Source organism: Pristiophorus japonicus, unplaced genomic scaffold, assembly GCF_044704955.1.
Source record: "Pristiophorus japonicus isolate sPriJap1 unplaced genomic scaffold, sPriJap1.hap1 HAP1_SCAFFOLD_1531, whole genome shotgun sequence".
Classification (NCBI taxonomy): Eukaryota; Metazoa; Chordata; class Chondrichthyes; family Pristiophoridae; genus Pristiophorus; species Pristiophorus japonicus.
Window position 1 is genome coordinate 25284 of NW_027251208.1, and position 15279 is coordinate 40562.

General features: G+C 45.0%; 1 non-coding gene across 1 annotated transcript; it reads left to right on the forward strand.

The window, feature by feature from the left end:
- Window positions 1–12939: 12939 nt before the first annotated feature.
- On the forward strand, window positions 12940–13012 carry trnak-uuu (transfer RNA lysine (anticodon UUU)). The gene has a single exon. It is a non-coding gene; the product is annotated as a tRNA-Lys (tRNA).
- The last annotated feature ends 2267 nt before the right edge of the window (window positions 13013–15279 follow it).

Sequence of the window (15279 nt, forward strand, 5' to 3'; positions counted from 1 at the left end):
ACCGGGATCAGTGAGTGTGCTGTACCGGGATCAGTGAGTGAGCTGTATCAGGATCAGTGAGTGTGCTTTACCGGGATCAGTGAGTGAGCTGTATTAGGATCAGTGAGTGTGCTGTACCAGGATCAGTGAGTGTGCTTTACCGGGATCAGTGAGTGAGCTGTATCAAGATCAGTGAGTGTGCTTTACCGGGATCAGTGAGTGAGCTGTATCAAGATCAGTGAGTGTGCTGTACCGGGATCAGTGAGTGAGCTGTACCAGGATCAGTGAGTGAGCTGTACCAGGATCAGTGAGTGAGCTGTACCAGGATCAGTGAGTGTGCTGTACCAGGATCAGTGAGTGAGCTGTACCGGGATCAGTGAGTGAGCTGTACCGGGATCAGTGAGTGAGCTGTACCAGGATCAGTGAGTGAGCTGTACCGGGATCAGTGAGTGAGCTGTATCAAGATCAGTGAGTGAGCTGTACCAGGATCAGTGAGTGAGCTGTACCAGGATCAGTGAGTGAGCTGTACCGGGATCAGTGAGTGTGCTGTACCGGGATCAGTGAGTGAGCTGTACCGGGATCAGTGAGTGTGCTGTACCGGGATCAGTGAGTGAGCTGTACCAGGATCAGTGAGTGAGCTGTACCAGGATCAGTGAGTGTGCTGTACCGGGATCAGTGAGTGAGCTGTACCGGGATCAGTGAGTGAGCTGTACTGGGATCAGTGAGTGAGCTGTATCAAGATCAGTGAGTGTGCTGTACCAGGATCAGTGAGTGAGCTGTATCAAGATCAGTGAGTGTGCTGTACCAGGATCAGTGAGTGAGCTGTACCGGGATCAGTGAGTGTGCTGTACCGGGATCAGTGAGTGAGCTGTATCAAGATCAGTGAGTGTGCTGTACCGGGATCAGTGAGTGAGCTGTACCGGGATCAGTGAGTGAGCTGCACCGGGATCAGTGAGTGTGCTTTACCAGGATCAGTGAGTGAGCTGTATTAGGATCAGTGAGTGAGCTGTACTGGGATCAGTGAGTGAGCTGTACCGGGATCAGTGAGTGAGCTGTACTGGGATCAGTGAGTGAGCTGTACCGGGATCAGTGAGTGAGCTGCACCGGGATCAGTGAGTGAGCTGTACCGGGATCAGTGAGTGGGCTGTACCGGGATCAGTGAGTGAGCTGTACCGGGATCAGTGAGTGAGCTGTACCGGGATCAGTGAGTGAGCTGTACCAGGATCAGTGAGTGAGCTGTACCAGGATCAGTGAGTGAGCTGTACCAGGATCAGTGAGTGAGCTGTACCAGGATCAGTGAGTGAGCTGTACCGGGATCAGTGAGTGAGCTGTACCAGGATTAGTGAGTGTGCTGTACCAGGATCAGTGAGTGAGCTTTACCGGGATCAGTGAGCGAGCTGTACCGGGATCAGTGAGTGAGCTGTACCGGGATCAGTGAGTGAGCTTTACCGGGATCAGTGAGCGAGCTGTACCAGGATCAGTGAGTGAGCTTTACCGGGATCAGTGAGTGTGCTGTACCGGGATCAGTGAGTGAGCTGTACCGGGATCAGTGAGCGAGCTGTACCGGGATCAGTGAGTGAGCTGTACCAGGATCAGTGACTATGCTGTACCGGGAGACGGGAGAGTGCTGTACCGGGAGCAGGAATGCAGCAATGACATTACCTTCCGATCGGGCCGAGGAGCCTTCGAGACTATCCAACGCTGGACGAATGTATCACTGGGCAAAGTGTAGTTTTGTTTGGTCCACAATCTGCTTTATTGCACAATAGGTAAAACATACAGAACACTGAGAGCGATAGAGTCCAGTGTAAGCAGTTCAACATCAGTTTGGAAACTGTCACTAAAATAAAGATCTAACGAAAACTTTGGATTACAAGTTGAAGTACAAAGATTGATTCTGTTTCCGTATCTATCCCAGTGAGGATCCAGAGATTAATCTCCTTCACAGTCTTCTTCCACCTTGATTTTTTTCTGGTGTGTGACCTGATTTTCAAAAAAGTCTTTCTTCAAAGATCAGTAGAGATCCGAGAAAGTTTTCAACACTGAGAAACTATATTCCCCCTGACTGAGGGGAAATGGTGAACTAATGGTCTAATGTGTAAAATAATGGCACAAGGCTCCCATTGCCAATATACCCCTGGATACCGAGCTCAGCCTCTGACTGTCTGAGGCATCAATCCGCTCTTGGGTAACGTGCTGCCCTGGGGGAACACATGTGTGCAAGGACCCTACTATGATATTAACTTGCTGTTAAGATTCAAACAGCTTGAGATATGTTTCATAAAATATAAATTACATAAAGCCGACAGTGAAATTAACAGAATATGACATAACAATATATGATATCAGAAAATATGAAACCTTCTCATCGAATTAACTTGAGCATCATTGTGAAAGGACATGTGACGACATTCATCAAATCCTCTCTGAATTTCCTCTGGGTCACTGCGTAAATAAAAGTGTTCGTGCAGCAACTCAGGAGCTGGAGCATGAAGCTGATTTCCGATACAAATGTGGGCAGAGAAACAGAGTATCCCAAGTCATCCAATCGTCTCAATATAGAACAGATCATGAACACCACCCATAACAGTATGAAATTCCCCGATATAACAAACAGTACAATCATCGATTTCCTACAGTCTCCATCTCTAGGTCACTGGGGCTCTCGCCACTGCTCCGACCCCGGAGTCTACTGCGGGTTCTGCTGGACACTAAAATGTGTCTGACCGTTAAAGCATTGAACAGTAGAATCAAAATAAATGGAATAAAAGGTGTTAAAATGTAATGCATTAATTCAACGATAGTCCAGACCAGCGAACGAGATACACCAATTGTCACGCGGCAAAACCATGGAGTGTTGGACAGCCAATATTCATTTGTATACAGAAAATACCAGAAAATGTTCCTCAGACAGCTCAGCACTGTCACTGTTCCTAGAACCACAGTCGCTGTTTGCTCCGTGCAATATTTAAATTTCAGCTTCTGGCAACAAATGGCCACAAATCGATCGAAGGTGAAAGTGACCGTGAACCAGACAGAACAATCTGTGGCTACATAAAGCAGGATAGCATGGATATTACACATTCTAACGTGCAACAGAAAAAGAAATTGATCCCGATAAACAATAGGAATCTGCCTCAGTATCAGATCGATGATCATGACCAGTAGATCCACCGCTGCCATGGCCACCAGGTAGTGAGTGACACATTTGGAGAGACCACACTTTCCCCGAGACAGGCTCACAATCGTCACCACATTAACTGTGAGCAAGAGGAAAATAGGGACATTATTCACAAACAGCGGATACATACAGTAGTTTGCTGTGTTTCCAAAGACATGACGGAGTCGGATCTATAACAGGGATAATATCGTTCTTCACAATAACATGAGATGCCCCAAGAATTTTGCTGCTTGGCATTTCATCAAGTGATGGAACCATTTCATATTATCGGTGATGAAGATACGTGGAGATTTGTCATTAGAGGAATCGGTAAATTATCGCAAAATACGAGACACAATGGGACCAAATGAAACACGGTTCAAACCAGAACCTGATTTTAGAACGAACACTAAAATAATAATCTCATTAGGGGAGTTTAGAGAGAAAATGGAAACATATGCAAGTCCCGGGCTAGGGCAGGGCGATCCTTAGAGGAAGTTTGTCACGGTGGCCTAGGGGAAGGAAGCAAAGTGGCAGAGGCAGCTGATTGGATGGTCTCAATCTTAGAGACAAAGAAGTGCATGAGCTCCTAATATTGTTGTGGGAGGTGAGGGTGAAGGAGACTGGGGAGAGGGTTTAAGAAGACAGTTCGCGGTAGAGAATGGAAGCTGGGTTTCTCTTTGCATTCCAGAATGATTCTGGAGTAGGGAGCAATTTTGTCAGACAGGAGCAGGACCCAATAATATATTATGTGGGCCAGCCAGATCTGGCTGTGAATGGCTAAACCAGTTGTCCGCCATATCCGTTTAAGTCTGTGTCTCTTGGACTTAAGGGAGTGAAGTTGGGTACTGTACCAGGGGAAACAGCCAGTGTGAGAGAGAGACTGATTGTTTTAATCAGGACTGGGCCAACAAATGTGGTGGTGAGGGTGTGGTTGAGCAGATCGGTAGCTGCAGAGATATCGTGGTGAATGGAGGGCCGAAGGCTGGACAGTTGGGATCTCGTAAGTGCAGTTGTAAGAGAGTCGGGAGAGAGAGTTTTCCAGGGCGGACACAGAAGGACGTAGGGTTGGTGTGGGGCTAGGGGAAATACACATATACTCTCTCCTGGAAAAGTAATTTCTGTAGCATATTTATCTAAATTGCCTCTGAATGAGTCAACTCTCACTGCTTCCACCATCTCCCGAGCGAGCCTGTCCAGTATACATTTAAAATCACAACTAGTTTACCAGACAATTTCTGAATTACGTTGCAGGTTACAGTTGGAACAATGCTGCTCTTACTGTAAATAGTGGAATAATATGATTCAAACTATAATCGCCCAGATTTTGCGGTCAGTGCTCACCGCTGACCTCGAACAATGCTGCCCACAAAGATCCAGTGATTCCTGTGGCATCAATATCACCCCGCTGATAGTAACTTGCATTTGAGGGCAAGTATAGGGGATCTCCAGACTCCAGCAACAGTGATGTCATGAAGCTGGCTCAGCAGCCAATCACATTGAACAATTCACAGATTGCAAATTCGGAAGTAAAATGCGCTGATTATCCTTCACTTTTTAATTGTTTTACAGAGAGCGAAATAAAGATTGGAACATACATGGGAATAATGTAGAAACTGAAATAATATAAGGAAACATGTTTTTTAAGTTATAAATAACATGGAATTTTTATCATTGTGGAAGATTTTGACATAACGTCGGTATAAAATTAAATGTTTAGTGCCAGGACGACGGTTCAGCAGTAATTAGAATGTAATACACCATCAAAAACACAGTTACGTCTCTTTCAACAAGGCTTGACTATTTCCGGGGCTTTTAAGAGAGATATAACAGGCATAAAAGTTTAAGTTATTTCAGCGAGTTGAATTGATTGCCGGCTGTGGGGAGTTTAACAGCGAGTCCTGGGGAGGAACAGGGAATGACTGGCAGCAACTCCTGGATTTCCGCCTGTAACTGCGCATGTGCTTACTCCGGACATTGCTCTCAGATTCACAGTTGTAATGATGGCAAATGCTGAGAGCAAATCCCAGGCCATTACTCCAAAACTGGGTTTCAGAAGCGAGAATCGTAAAATCATAGTATAGTAGAGAACAGGAGGCCAATCGATGCATCGAATCTGTGCCAGCAACTATTTCCATTCTATTCAAACACTGTGACTCTTGGTCTTTTCCTCAAGTGGTGTGAGTGCACTCGGCTTTTAATTCATATAATGAATAAATCACAATCCAACAACGAATGGTGTCACTAACAAAACACTATGCTGCAATGACTATACATTCAATCAGTGATATGATGAACTGTATCAGGCAGGCACGGGATTCAATTGATAATGCAGATTCAGTCTCAGTAATCAAGCCATTAAATGTGCTGCATAATAATAAACTGGGATCAAAATTAGAACTGTAATTTAACTATTCAGAAACAGTGACATAACTTAAAACGGGAAATGATGGAAAGTGCGGCAGCTGAATCAGATTGTATTATCAATGCTTCTGTCAGTTAACTGTTCTGACTGATTTGTACAACGAAATAATCAACTGTATAATGCAGAAATTCCTAATTTTTGTGAGGTCATGAAACAATTTCTCAGCCGAAACTCAGACTCACAATTTAGAGCAAAGTGTCCCCTTTAAAGTGAGAGAATAAGTAATATGGCTGGTCCCATCGCCTGACATAACGGTCAGATCTAAATAACACTGCTGAAATGGAACTAATAATGGCAAATGAAAGACACAGCAATCATTGAACTGCTAGCAATGAATGGGAGTTCACATCAGTGCAGCATGGACCATAATCAAACACACACAGGAGCGATTCACAAAACAACGGAGAGGCAGGAGAAAGGAAGGAAGTCACAGAGAAAGACAGGTAAACAGAGAGAAAGAATGAATGAATGAATGAATGAATGAATGAATTGCCGGAGTGCAGCACCTTTCATGACCACAGGATGCCCCAAAGTATTTTCAGACATCGATGTCTTTTTGAAGTTTATTCGTTGCTATACTGCAAGGAAAGTAATTGAATAAAAAGCTGGACACAGGGACGAAGAAGCCACTTACTGTTAATCTCGGGTTATTGAAATACCGACTGAAAGGAAGAACTTACCAGGGACACCGACAGCAGCCAGCAGAGGATAGTAAATCTTTTAGACATCAAAAATTGCCCATAGAATCCGGAGCTTGATGAGAAAACCAAGAGACATTTTCCCTTGCGATTAGAATCGATGAATCGATGGTTGGTATTAACGCTGGGAGCAATTCACCGATTGAGACAATGAGAAGATTCCCCTTATTTATAGGCGAGAGAATCCATCCAGTTATAACATTGCCCCTGCTGACTGGGTTTAGTTACAGTTACTGAACAAACAGATGATGTCAAAAACTTTCATAGCAAGACTTTTGATAACATGAGCACAATTCCCAATCTGATAAAGCCCAGAAGACCCGGAGACAAAAGTCTCACATTCCGAAAAGAATGACACAAATGCCTTTTCTTAAAAAACTGATCAGGAAATACTGGGAATGGTAGAATCATAGAAAGTTACAGCACAGAGAGCCGCCATTGGGCTCACCGTGTCTGTTTGAGCTGAAAAGGAGCTCTCCAGCCTAATCCCACTTTCGAGCTCTTGGTCCGTAGCCGTGTAGGTGACAGCACTTCACGTGTATAACCAAACACTTTGTAAATACAATGCGGCTTTCTGCATTTACTACCATTCAAGCAGTGACCTCCAAACACACACTAGTGTTTGGGTTCAGAAATGTTCTTCACTAATCCCCTCTAATCCTTCAAATCTTTATTTAATTCTATCCCGCTTGGTTATTTCCATCTCTGCTGAGAGATTTTGCTCTTTCCTACCCCACTCTATCTAGGCTCCACATCATTTCATGCACCGCAATCAAATCTCCCCTCCACATTCTCTGTTCCACAGTAAATAACCGCAGGCTATCCAATCTTGTCTCATGGCTAAAATTGTCCAGTCCTGGCAACATCCTCGTGAATCTCCCTTGCACCCTCTGCAGTTCAATTAACATTTCCTGTGATTTGGTGACCAGAACAGTGCTCAGTACTCCAGCTTTGGCCTAACTACTGTTTTAAACATTTCAAGCATAATCTCCTTGCTCTTATGTTCTCGGCCTCGGCTAATAAAGGAAAATAACCCGTATGTCTTCAAAGCTATCTTATCTACTGGTCCTTCTACCTTCAGGGATCTGTGGCCATACATTCTGTGGACAAGGTCCCTATGATCCTCTACCACTTATTGTGTATTGCAGTGCCTTGATGGCCCTCCCCAGTTGATTACCTTACACTTCTCCTGACTCAATTCCAGTTGTCACTTTTCTGTCCACCTGACCAGGCCATTGATTTTAGACCACCAAAGTGGATAACCTCACATTTATCTACCTTACACCACATCCACTGGTTCTCCCTTGTCCACTCTACTGGGTACATCCTCAAAAAATTCTAGAAGATTTGTCAAGCATGATTCCCTTTCATAAATCCATGCTGACTTGGACCGATCCTGTCACTGCTTTCCAAATGCGCTGTTGTTACATCTTTAATAATTGATTAGAAATATAGAAACATAGAACTTAGGTGCAGAAACAGGCCATTCATCCCTTCAAGCCTGCATCGCCATTCAATAAGATTATGGCTGATCATTCAACCTCAGTACCCCTTTCCTGCTTTCTCTCCATATCCATTGATCCATTTGGCCATAAGGGCTATATCTAACTCCCTTTTGAATATATCTAATGAACTGGCCTCAACAACTTTCTGCGGTAGAGAATTCCATAGGTTAATGACTCTCTGAGTGAAGATGTTTCTCCTCATCTCGATCCTAAATGGCTTACCCCTTATTCTTAGACTGTGTCCCCTGGTTCTCGAACTCCCCAGCAATGGGAACATTCTTCCTCCTCTAACCTGTCCAATCCCGTCAGAATTTTATATGTTTCTATGAGATCCCCTCTCATTCTTCTAAACTCCAGTGGATACAAGCCCAGTTGATCCAGTCTCTCCTCATATGTCAGTCCTGCCATCCCAGGAATCAGTCTGGTGAATCTTCACTGTACTCACTCAATAGGAAGAACGTCCTTCCACAGATTAGGAGACCAAAACTGAACACAATATTCCAGGTGTGGCCTCACCAACGCTCTGTACAAGTGCAGTAAGACTTCCCTGCTCCTATACTCAAATCCTCTAGCTATGAAGGCCAACATGCCATTTGCCTTCTTCATCGCCTGATGTATCTGCATGCCAAACTTCAATCATTGATGTACCATGACACCCAGGTCTCATTGCACCTCCCCTTTTCTTAATCTGTCACCATTCAGCTAATATTCTGTCTTCCTGTTTTCGCGACCAAAGTGGATAACCTCACATTTATCCACATTATACTGCATCTGCCATGCATTTGCACACTCACCTAACCTCTCCAAATCACCCTGCAGCCTCTTAGCATCCTCCTCACAACTCACACTGCCATCCAGCTTAGTGTCATCTGCAAACTTGGAGATATTACATTCAATTCCTTCATTGATGTATATCATCTAAATCATTGATGTATATTGTCAATAGATGGGGTCCCAGCACAGAACCCTGCGGCACCCCACTGGTCATTCAGCCATTCTGAAAAGAACCCGTTTATTCCGACTCTCTGCTTCCTGTCTGCCAACCAGTTCTCTAGCCACGTCAATATATTACCCCCAATACCACGTGCTTTAATTTTGCACACTAATCTCTTGTGTGGGACCTTGTCAAAAGACTTTTGAAAGTCCAGATACACCACATTCACTGGTTCTCCCTTGTCCACTCAACTAGTTACATCCTCAAAAAATTCTAGAAGATTTGTCAATCAAGATTTCCCTTTCATAAATCAATGCTGACTTGAACCGATCTTGTCACTGCTTTCCAAACGCGTTGCTATTTCATCTTTAATAATTGATTCCAACATTTTTCCCACCACCGACGTAACCGGTCTATAATTCCCTGTTTTCTCTCTCCCTCGTTTTTTAAAAAGTGGTGTTACATTAGCTACCCTCCAGTCCATAGGAACTGATCCAGAGTTAATAGAATGTTGAAAAATGATCACCAATGCATCCACTATTTCTAGGGCCATTTCCTTAAGTACTCTGGGATGCAGCCTATCAGGCCCTGGGGATTTATTCGCCTTCTGTCCCATCAATTTCCCGAACACAATTTCCTGACTTATAAGGATTTCCTTCATTTCCTCCTTTTCGCCAGACCCTCGAACCTTTAGTATTTCCGGAAGGTTATTTGTATCTTCCTTAGTGAAGACATATCCAAAGTATTTGTTCAACTGGTCTGCCATTTCTTTGTTCCCCAGTATAAATTCACCTGATTCTGACTGCTAAGGACCGACGTTGGTCTTTACTAATCTTTTTCTCTTCACATATCTATAGAAGCTTTTGCAGTCAGTTTTTATGTTCCCTGCAAGCTTCCCCTCATACTTTATTTTCCCCTCCTAATTAGACCCTTTGTCCTCCTCTGCTGAACTCTAAATTTCTCCCAGTCCTCAGGTTTGCTGCTTTTCCTGGCCAATTTATATGCCTCTTCCTTGGTTTTAATATTGTCCCTAATTTCCCTTGTTAGCCACGGTTGAGTCACCTTCGCTTTTTTATTTTTACTCGAGGCAGGGATGGACAATTGTTCAAGTTCATCCATGAAATCTATAAATGTCTGCCATTGCCTAACCACCGTCAACCCTTTAAGTCTCATTTGCCAGTCTATCCTAGCCAATTCACGTCTCATACCATCGAAGTTACCTTTCCTTAAGTTCAGAATCCTAGTCTCTCAAATAACACTGTCACTCTCCATCTTAATAAAGAATTCTACCATATTACGGTCACTCTTCCCCAGAGGGCCTCGCACAACAAGGTTGCTAATTAGTCCTCTCTCATTACACAACACCCAGATAAGGATGGCCAGCTCTCTAGTTGGTTCCTCGACATATTGGTCGAGAAAGCCATCCCAAATACACTCCAGGAAATCCTCCTCCACTGCATTGCTCCAGCTTGGTTAGCCCAATCTATATGCAGAATTAAGTCACCCATGATAACTGCTGTACCTTTATTGTACACATCCCTTATTTCTTGTTTGATGCCATACCCAACCTCACTACTACTGTTTGGTGGTCTGTACACAACTCCCACTAACGTTTTCTGCCCTTTGGTATTCCACAGCTCTACCCATAAAGATGCCACATCATCCAAGCTAATGTCCTTCCTTACTATTGCGTTAATCTCCTCTTTAACCAGCAACGCTACCCCACCTCCTTTTCCTTTCTGTCTATCCTTCCTGAATGTTGAAAACCCCTGGATGTTGAGTTCCCAGCCTTGGTCACTGTTGTAGGAGGTAGGCACCTTTAGAATATACCAGAACACTAGGCATTAGGCACCTGCTAGATATATCTAAACGCATATAAGTTTAAAGAGGCCACACATAAAATGGCTGCCCAGGCATGATGGGAAATCAGGTAGTCAAGCTGTGAACTGTTGAATGTTCAATGACCGAGCAATAACCCTGTGAGGCCCACCATAGGAATGCCTTGGATGCAGGAAGAAAGAGATTCCCCAGGAAGAAAGATAAGAGGGAAACAATCTCCTGTAAACAAGGTTATAAACCAATTATTTCTCCCAGATGAAAGAACTAGGGAGAGAACCTATCTCCTGTAGTAAAGTCATCAATCAGCCCAAGCTGACAATAATCGAACATATGGTTCCCGAGACACTAGGGGAATTCTATTGGGTTAAAAGAACCTATATGTAATCTATAATCATTGTGATTGGCTTGTGTCCAGCCGTGATGGGCTGTGTAGCTGTAGTAAACTGTTTGTAACTGTTGTGAAACATATAAAGGTGCATGTAACCCTTTGTTCTGTGGAGAGAAACCTGGATACAGTCCTGAGATTTTCCTGCCCGCTAAGCGTAATAAAGGCCGCGACGGCGTTGGAACCGACTCTGAGTGTTGAGTGATTCTTCCCAGAAAACACTAACGCTAACAGTCACCCTGGAGCCATGTCTCCGTAATCCCAATTATATCATATTCATTAATAGCTGCCTGCGCAGTTAATTCATCCACCTTATTCCGAATACTCCTTGCGTTGAGGCACACAGCCTTCAGGCTTGTCTTTTTATCACACTTGTTCCCTTTAGACTTTTGCTGTAATGTGGCCTTTTTTGATTTTTGCCTTGGGTTTCTCTGCCCTCCACTTTTACTATTCTTCTTTCTATCTTTTGCTTCTACCCCCATTCTACTTCCCTCTGTCTCCCTGCATAGGTTGCATCCCCCTGCCATATTAGTTTAACCCCTCCCCAACAGCAATCACTCCCCCTTGAACATTGATTCCGGTCCTGACCAGGTGCAGACTGTCCGGATTGTATTGGTCCCACCTCCACCAGAACTGGTTCCAATGTCCCAGGAATTTGAATCCCTCTCTCTTGCACCACTCCTCAAGCCACGTATTCATCTTAGCTATCCTTCTAGTTCTACTCTGATTGCACGTGGCACTGGCAGCAATCCAGAGATTACTATCTTTGAAGTCCTACTTTTTAATTTAACTCCGATATCCCTAAACTGAGCTTGTAGGACCTCATCCCGTTTTTTGCCTATAACGTGGGTACCTTTCTGCACCATGACAACTGTCTGTTCACCCTCCCCATCCAGAATGCCCTGCAGCCGCTCTGAGACATCCTTGACCCTTGAACCAGGAAGGCAACATACCATCCTGGAGTCTCGGTTGCGACCGCAGAAATGCCTATCTATCCCCCTTACAATAGAATCCCCCACCACTATAGCTCTCCCAATCTTTTTCCTGCCCTTCTGTGCAGCAGAGCCAATCACAGTGCCATGAACTTGGCTGCTGCTATCTTCCCCTGATGAACCATCTCCCCCAACAATATCTAAAGCGGTATATCTGGTTTGGAGGGAGATGACCACAGGGGACTCCTGCACTACCTTCCTACTCCTGTTCTGCCTGTTGGTCACCCATCCCCTACCTGCCTTTGTAACCTTCACCTGCGGTGTGACCAACTCACTGAACGTGCTATCCATGACATCCTCAGCATCGCGCATGCTCCAGAGTGAATCCATGTGCAGCTCCAGTGCCGTCATTCAGTTTAACAGGAGCTGCAGCTGGATACACCTGCTGCACGCATAGTCATCAGGGACACTGGAAGCATCCCTGATTTCCCACATGGCACAGGAGGAGCATGGCGTGGGTCTGGGCTCTCCTGCCATGAAGTAACCCTTAAAATAACCTAATTTGGCAACAATGCCCAAGGTTTCTTACTGACAAGACAATGAAAAAAGAAAAACTACTCACCAATCAACCAGCCAATCACTTACACTCTTGCTGTGACATCACACTTTGTTTTCTTTTCCTCCCAGGTTGGGGAGTCAGCACTGGTGGGGAAAACAAGACAAAGCAACACCTCCTGCTCCCACTTGTCCAAACTGTCCCACTTACCAAACTCTTACCTTTGCACTCTGAGCTGCTGCTGCACTCCGAGTAAGGAAGTCTTGCTACAATTGTACAGGGCCCCGGTGAGACCACAGCTGGAGTACTGCGCACAGTTTTGGTCTCCTTATCTGAGGAAGGATACACTTGCCTTGGAGGTGGTACAACAGAGGTTCACCAGATTGATTTCTGGGATGAGAGGACTGTCCGATGGTGAGAGATTGTGTAGAATATGCCGATACTCTCTGGGGTTTGGAAGAATGAGAGGTGATCTCATTGAAACGTACAATATTCTGACGGGGATTGACAGGGAAACTTCTGAGAAGCCTGGCTAGCTCAGTTGGTTGAGCATGAGATTTTTATTCTCAGGGTCGTGGGTTCGAGCCCCACGTTGGGTGATTACTTTTCCTTAAATTTTATGTTGCTTTCACGGAAAAACATCATTAATGAACCCATAATCTTCTTTTGCACAATGAAAGAAATGCGAACTGAGGGAGAGTTGATAATTTAATCATTTGTTCTGTGCTCTGCATAAGAACACAAGAACCAGGAGCAGGCCATTTGGCCCTTCGAGCCTGCCTTCTTTTGCACTGAAATAAATTATAACCGTGAGTTTAAATTAGCAGTGTGAGATATTTCGAGGGTAATTTCAATGCTTCACAAAACCATTCCTTTCACTAAAGCCACCCGGGATCATTTCCCAGTTTGGAAAGTAACTTTGATATTACCATTTGTAACATCAGGAGTGGGATTCGAACCCACGTCTCCAGTGGAAGCTGTAACCTGAACACAGCGCCTTAGACCACTTAGCCATCCTGACTATTTGTTGTTCTAGTTGCAAGTTATTACTCTGGAAAGTTTCAGACCGGGCGCTTGTTCAGTGTTGCTGGAAGGCCCAGTGACCGGGATATCCTTTCTCCCGGGGTTTTCCTGAGCCTGTGCTCGGTGCACGGGGAGCTTTGGCCCGGGTCCGAGGTAGCTTGCAGCATGCGCGAATGTACCCCGGACTACTTTTGTTCAAATTTTATCGCACACAGGTTTTTGTTTCAAAAATAATGTTTCCACCCAGGCTCGAACCAAGAACCTTGCGCATGTGAAATGAATGTGATCAATGCTGAACTATAGAAACTGCAACTCAGCTCAGTGCCCAGAGAGAAGTGTTCAGCAACAAGCTGAAATGCTCAGTTACTCTCTCTCTGCGAAAAGTTCCTTTTACAAACATTTCTCTGACCGGAACTGCACCAAATGTTCTCATTTCAAAATCATTAAACTCCCAAATTTCCACGTCTGCAATTTTCTGGACAAGGACAAGGATTGAAAGCGATTTGTGATCAGAAAATTGCTGGAACCCCTGTGGATAATGACAGGGCTTTTGATGGTTGATTTCCGTACACACCTTGGAATTCAGGAGAACCGGTTACGTGGTTTGAAGTTTGAGGAAAACCCATGGGGCGGAGCCAACAGTCGCCTGTCAGCAATCAGCGACAGGAACATGCAACTTAAGCAGGCCCGGCTATCAACGGCATTATCATCGCCGAATCCCCCACCATCAACATCCTGGGGGTCACCATTGACCAGAAACTTAACTGGACCAGCCACATAAATACTGTGGCAACAAGAGCAGGTCAGAGGCTGGGTATTCTGCGGTGAGTGTCTCATCTCCTGACTCCCCAAAGCCTTTCCACCATCTACAAGGCACAAGTCAGGAGTCTGATGGAATACTCTCCACTTGCCTGGATGAGTGTTGTTCCAACACTCGAGAAGCTCGACACCATCCAGGACAAAGCAGCCCGCTTAATGGGCACCCCATCCACCACCTTCAACATTCACTCCCTCCACCACCGGCGCACCGTGGCTGCAGTGTGTACCATCTACAAGATGCACTGCAGCAACTCGCCAAGGCTTCTTAGGCAGCACCTCCCAAACCCGCGACCTTTACCGCCTAGAAGGACAAGGGCAGCAGGCGCATGGGAACACCATCACCTCCATTCTCGGGGGAGAGGGTGAACAGCCAGAGGTTGTGGTCCATATCAGGACCAATGACATGGGTAACAAGAGAGATGAGGTCCTGCAGGCAGAGTTTAGGGAGCTGGGAGAGAGATTAAAAAGCAGGATCTCAAAGGTAGTAATCTCCGGATTACTCCCGGTGCCACGAGCTAGTGAGTACAGAAATAGGAGGATAGAGCAGATGAATACGTGGCTGGAGAGATGGTGCAGGCAGGAGGGCTTTAGTTTCCTGAGGCATCGGGACCACTTCTGTGGGAGGTGGGACCTTTACAAGCCGAACAGTTTGCACCTAAACAGAGCCGGGACTAATATCCTTGCTGGGGGGGTTTGCTAGTGCTGTTGGGGAGGGTTTAAACTAGCTTGGCAGGGGGATGGGAACCTGAGAATAGATTCAGTAGGGAGGGAAGTAATGCTGAAATTAGAAAGCAAAAATAAAGAAAGTTAGTTTGAAAGAGAGAGGAAACAAGCAGGAAAAAAGGGTAAATAAACAAATTTAAAGGCACTTTGTCTAAATGCACGTAGCATTCGTAACAAAATAGATGAGTTGACGGCACAAATAGATACAAATGGGTATGATCTGATAGCCATTACAGAGACATGGTTACAAGGTGACCAGGACTGGGAATTAAATAATCAGGGGTATTTGACAGACAGAAAG